Below are 6064 nucleotides of genomic sequence, written 5' to 3' on the forward strand. Positions count from 1 at the left end.
GAGAGAGGGAGAGAGGGAGAGGGAGAGGGAGAGGGAAAGAGGGAAAGGGAAAAGGAGAGGGAAAGGAAGGGGGAGGGGGAGAGAGAGAGGGAGAGGCAGGCTCCAACATTGTAAGTACAAGCACCAGGTTTTATCTCAGTGTCTAGAATGGTGCCTGGGACATGATGGCCACTCTTTTGCAACTGACAAATGCACAAGTGACCTTATGAATTCACCCAGGGATGAAAGTCAGGTTCTCAAGCGGGAACCCCACATTCACAAATGCACAAGAAGTCTCAGCATGACTGGCTGCATACTGGCCCATCTTCTACGTGGTGACCAACACTGAGAATTACTAGGAGCATGGAGAAAAGGGCCAAGGCCTCAGACTCTGCTCCAACCAGGACCCTACATTCTCCACCATCATGTAAACACCTAGGCACAGATGTTTTTATTTTAGGGAGCAAATTGGGAAGTAAAAACTAACAAACGTATTCTTCATTCTCTGAAGAAGAAAAAATAGGCTACACTTAAGGAAAGCAAAGATTAAAGATTGAGGGAACGCTGAGGTGGGCATAGTGACCCATGTCTGTAAGCCCCATTTGGGAGCCTGAGACAGGGAGATCACCAAAAGCTTAAGGCCAGCCTGGGACTATCAAAACAGACTAGAGGGCCAAATCCACTCTTTTCTTAGTACAGATTATAGATTATAGACTCACTTCATAACTGTACTTTGCTACTGTTATAAATCATGATGTAAGTATTTTTGGAGATAGAGGTTTGTCATAGAGGTCAATGACTCACAGATTGAGAACCACCAACTTACAAAGACAAACATGGATAAATAAAAATAAAATAAATCTTTTTTTTTTTTTTAAAGAAACAACCAGGCATGGTGAAGAACACCTTTAATCTTAATAGAGTCTCTGTAAGTTCCAGGACAGCCAGGGTTTCAAAGTCAGACCTTGTCTTAATAAGATAAAATAAAATAAGATAAGATAAGATAAGATAAAAATAGCATGTCACCTTGTAACTAGGTGAGACTGCGGAGGCTTCCTAGACTTCTCTGGCCCACAATGAGTGAGGAAGGCCTTCCCCCTGCCAATCAGCACCCAAGGCTCCAACATGGGGGAGGGACATATTTGGGCACCAGAGAGCCCCATCTGTGAGAAATGCAGCCCCTGGAGCAGACTTCACACAGTGCTCACAGCAATGGCCTGAGGGACAACTCCAGAGCCTGAGAAGCCCAAACCTCCGGTGGTGCTAAGGGAACTCTTTGAAACCCTCTTCCAAGAGTCTCAAAAGGCTGTAGGTCGGTCGGGGCTGGCTCAGTGGGTAAGAGTACTGACTGCTCTTCTGAAGATCCTGAATTCAAATCCCGACAACCACATGGTGGCTCACAACCATCTGTAATGAGATCTGGCACCTTCTGATGTGTCTGAAGACAGCTACAGTGTACTTATGTATAATAATAAATAAATCCTTGGGCCAGAGCGAGCAGAGTTGACCAGAGCGAGCAGAGTTGACCAGAGCGAGCAGGGCCAACCAGAGTGAGCAGAGGTCCTAAAATTCAATTCCCAACAACCACATGAAGGCTCACAACCATCTGTACAGCTACAGTGTGTACTCATATACATAAAAATAAATAAATAAATCTTAAAGAAAAAAAAGGCCGTCGGTCTAGCAAGCAATCTTACATACTCTTCAATGACATCCTTTTAGTATTTCATTGTTCTGTAACTATTTTACACACTGTTGAACATATGCAAATTTATTTATTTATTTATTTATTTATTTATTTATTTATTTGGTTTTTCGAGACAGGGTTTCTCTGAGTAGCCCTGGCTGTCCTGGAACTCACTTTGTAGACCAGGCTGGCCTAGAACTCAGAAATCCACCTGCCTCTGCCTCCCAAGTGCTGGGATTAAAGGCGTGAGCCACCACTGCCTGGCTTGAACATATGCAAATTAATATATGCAATACTCATAAAAATTATGAAGCATAAAACACCCAGGAGATTCCCCTGAAACTATCACAGTTGTTATCTCTGAAGGTGGCTCTGGTCCCCAGATCTACAACTTCCTGTCCTATATGTACTTTACATTTGGCAATTTATCCTCCTTTAAAACTTTTATTACATAAGCCGGGTGGTGGTGGCACACGCCTTTAATCCCAGCACTTGGGAGGCAGAGACAGGTGGATTTCTGAGTTCAAGGCCAGCCTGGTCTACAGAGTGAGTACCAGGACAGCCAGGGCTATCCAGAGAAACCCTGTCTCGAAAAAGCCAAAAAACAAAAAAACAACAAAAAAAACCTTTAATTACATTATTTATCCATCTAACTATCAGTCTATCCACTTGTCTATCCTTCTGTCTGTCTGTCTGTCTGTCTATCCATCTGTCTGTCTGTCAGTCTATTATGGGGTTGCTCTTGCCATGGCACATGTGGAAGTCAGAAGACAATATGTGGGCATTCTTCCCTTCAATCATGTAGGACCTGGGGGTTGAATTTAGGTTATCAGGCTAAGCAGCATCCTTAACAAATGAGCCATCTTGCTAGTATTCTTCCTTTCTTCCCTACTTTAAAGAGTAAGTTGGTTACCCATGGGCCCCTTCCTTTTTTTGTTCCTTTTGTTCTCTGAGCTTCATATGTATTCTCCTGTGCTGTGCAGTTTTCAGTCCTGTTTCCACAATGTGTGGGTGTCACTTCAGTTTAGTATTCCATTATCTGAGGTTTCAACTTGTTTCCAGCGCTGTGGTGTTTGAATGAGAACGGCACCATAGGCTCAAGTGTTTGAATGTGTGGTCTCCAGTTAGTGGGACTGTTTGGAAAGAAAAAGGGGTGTGGCTTGCTGACGGGTGTGGCCTTACATGGGTGTGGTCTTGCTAGAGGTGTGGCTTTGTTAGAGGAAACCATTGAGGGTCATTCCTCTGCTCCCCTCATCTCCCTGCTTGCTATTTGCAGATGAGGATATTAAGCTCTCAGCTGCTGCTCCAGCATCATGCTGGTCTATCACCACGCTTCTCATTATGATGGTCATGGGCTTACCCTCTGAAACTGTAAGCATACCCTAGGAGCTCCTGTAGCCCAGGCTGGCCTCAAACTATGTAACTGAGGATGAACTTGATACCCGTGTCTTGATTCAGCACCTCCTGGATGCTGGGTTACAGGTATGTACTTGTACAGGTGTGTGCCTGGCCTGAATGAGGTAAAGTTTAGCAGGTCCAATGGCCCTCCAGTTTAATGTATCAATATTCTCACTCTCTTATTTCCACTGGACAAAGCAGCTATAAGGATAAAACCTAACACAGGCATCAATCTCATGTCTATATTTTGAACATGTAGGAGCTTAGATAGAAATACTGACCAAAGGGGCTGGAGAGATGGCTCAGTGGTTAAGAGCTGTCTGCTCTTTCAGACAGAGGTCATGGGTTCAATTCCCAGAAACCACATAGTGACTCACAACCATATGTAATTGAATCCAATGCCCTCTTCTGGTGTGTTAGTGACAGGATGATGCGCATGTACATTAAATAGATAAATATTTTTTTAAAAAGAAAGAAAGAAATACTGACCAAAGAGAATCTCTGCTGGCAGGTGGCTTATGTTGCAATGTTGGCAGCAGCCGTCTGCAGCTGAAGAATGAATATCAGAATTCACAGGGCAGCCTGGGAGCACCAGTGCACAACAGAAGAAAGCCTAACAACCATGGACAGCTCATACTTTCTTTGGCATTTGCTCAGGCCACTGTCCTGACCTAGTCATGGGTACAAGATGTTTTGGTCAACCACAGGCCACATACAGAATAAGGCTCCATAGATTAGAACTGCAGTAATTCTAGTACAGTTCACAGCCAGTGATGTAGCCACTATGAAGTCACACCACAGCATGGCATGCACAGGTCTGCAGGACCGCTGGTGTGGACCAACTTGCTGAGTCAGATAAAGATATAGCATGGGGACCAGGTATGGCTGAATGATGGGGCTATAAGTATGCTTACTTTAGAATGTATCCCTATTGCCAGGCAGTGGTGGCGCACGTCTTTAATCCCAGTACTTGGGAGGCAGAGGCAGGTGGATTTCTGAGTTCAAGGCCAGCCTGGTCTACAGAGTGAGTTCCAGGACAGCCAGGGCTATACAGAGAAACCCTGTCTCAAAAATAAAAAAAAAAAGTATTCCTATTTCTTCTTTAAGTTTTAGCCAGGCATAAGAGACACCATGACCAAGGCAACTCTTAAAAAAAAGAATGCATTTAATTGGGAACTTGTTTATATAATTTCATAAGAGTAACCAATTATCACCATATCGGAAAGCAGACAGGCATGGCACTGCAGCAGTACTTGAGAGCTCTACATCCTAGGAGGGAGGGAGGGGGAAGGGAGGAAGGGGAAAGGGGAGGGAGGAAGGGGGAGGGGGAGAGATGTGACACACCTCCTCCAACAAGGTCACACCATATGAGTGTGTGTGTGTGTGTGTGTGTGTGTGTGTGTGTGTGTGTGGAGGGGGGGGGAGAGACAGAGACAGAGAGACAGAGAGCACCTATCCTTCCCAAACCCATGAGCCTATTGGGGTTCTTCTCATTCAAACACCAAATGCTGTAGTGTAAGTAGTTTGTAGGTGTAGGCAAGAGGATCAGGGGTTCAAGATCATGTGCTTCTGCAGATCCAGCTCAAAGCCATCCTGGGTTAACTGGGATTCTATCTCAATAAACCAAAACCAGCAGGCCAGCGGGAGGGCTCAGTCTGTAGAGAGAGCCTGAGGGCCAATGGGAGGGCTCAGTCTGTGGAGAGAGCCTGAGGGCCAGAGGGAGGGCTCAGTCTGTGGAGAGAGCCTGAGGGCCAGCAGGAGGGCTCAGTCTGTGGAGAGAACCTGAGGGCCAGCAGGAGGGCTCAGTCTGTGGAGAGAGCCTGAGGGCCAATGGGAGGGCTCAGTCTGTGGAGAGAGCCTGAGGGCCAGAGGGAGGGCTCAGTCTGTGGAGAGAGCCTGAGGGCCAGAGGGAGGGCTCAGTCTGTAGAGAGAGCCTGAGGGCCAGAGGGAGGGCTCAGTCTGTAGAGAGAGCCTGAGGGCCAGAGGGAGTGCTCAGTCTGTGGAGAGAGCCTGAGGGCCAGCAGGAGGGCTCAGTCTGTAGAGAGAGCCTGAGGGCCAATGGGAGGGCTCAGTCTGTGGAGAGAGCCTGAGGGCCAGCAGGAGGGCTCTCAGTCTGTGGAGAGAACCTGAGGGCCAGAGGGAGGGCTCAGTCTGTAGAGAGAGCCCAAGGGCCAGCGGGAGGGCTCAGTCTGTGGAGCCTGCACAAAGGCCTGACGACCTGAGTGTGATCCCTGGATCCAAGGGGGCAAGACTGAACTGACTCCTCAAGATTTGTCCTCTAATGTCTACATGTGTGCGCATCTGTGTGCATCTGAATGCATTGCTCACACACACACACACACACACACACACACACACACGAGCATGCTCATGCACACATGTGCACACACATGTGTACACACACTTGAGCATAGTCTCTCACACACACATGTACACACATATACACTAATTTAAAAAAAATACAGCTGGGAAAATGGTTCAACACAGTTGAGTGGTTACCCGAGTTTGATAGTTTGATACCCAAGCCCCACATGACACCCAGGCACAACAGCAAGTGCCTGTAATCCCTGTACTAGGGGACTGGAGACAAGAGGATCCTTGGGGCTCACTCACTGCCCAGCTAGCTTAGCTGAATTGGCACACTCCAGATTTTGTGAGACACTGTCACAGTGAGGTGGCAAGAGCCAATGGGATGCCTCTACTAGTAAAGCACTTACTGACAAGCCTGAGAACCTGCGTTTGGCCCCTAGAATCCACATGGTAGGAGGCGAGAACCAACTCCTCTTACCTCCATGTTCATGCCTGGAGTATGTGCACCAACACTAGATAAATAAATGTGATTTCTCCCCCTAAAACAAAGTTTTTCTGTAGGGCCCTGGCTGTCCTGGAATTTGCTCTGTAGACCAGGCTAGCCTTAAACTGGAAGATGCCTCTGCCTCTGCCTCTGCCTCTCTGCCTCTGCCTCTCTGCCTCTCTGCCCCTCTGCCTCTCTGCCTCTCT

At 47.1% G+C, this 6064-nt stretch overlaps 1 protein-coding gene across 2 annotated transcripts in view; it reads right to left on the reverse strand.

The window, feature by feature from the left end:
* The window catches only part of Il6r (interleukin 6 receptor), a 58483-nt gene that overhangs the window by 29743 nt on the left and 22676 nt on the right, over positions 1-6064 (reverse strand). The gene's annotated exons all lie outside the window — the stretch shown is intronic.

Source organism: Mastomys coucha, unplaced genomic scaffold (assembly GCF_008632895.1).
Source record: "Mastomys coucha isolate ucsf_1 unplaced genomic scaffold, UCSF_Mcou_1 pScaffold16, whole genome shotgun sequence".
Taxonomy (NCBI): domain Eukaryota; kingdom Metazoa; phylum Chordata; class Mammalia; order Rodentia; family Muridae; genus Mastomys; species Mastomys coucha.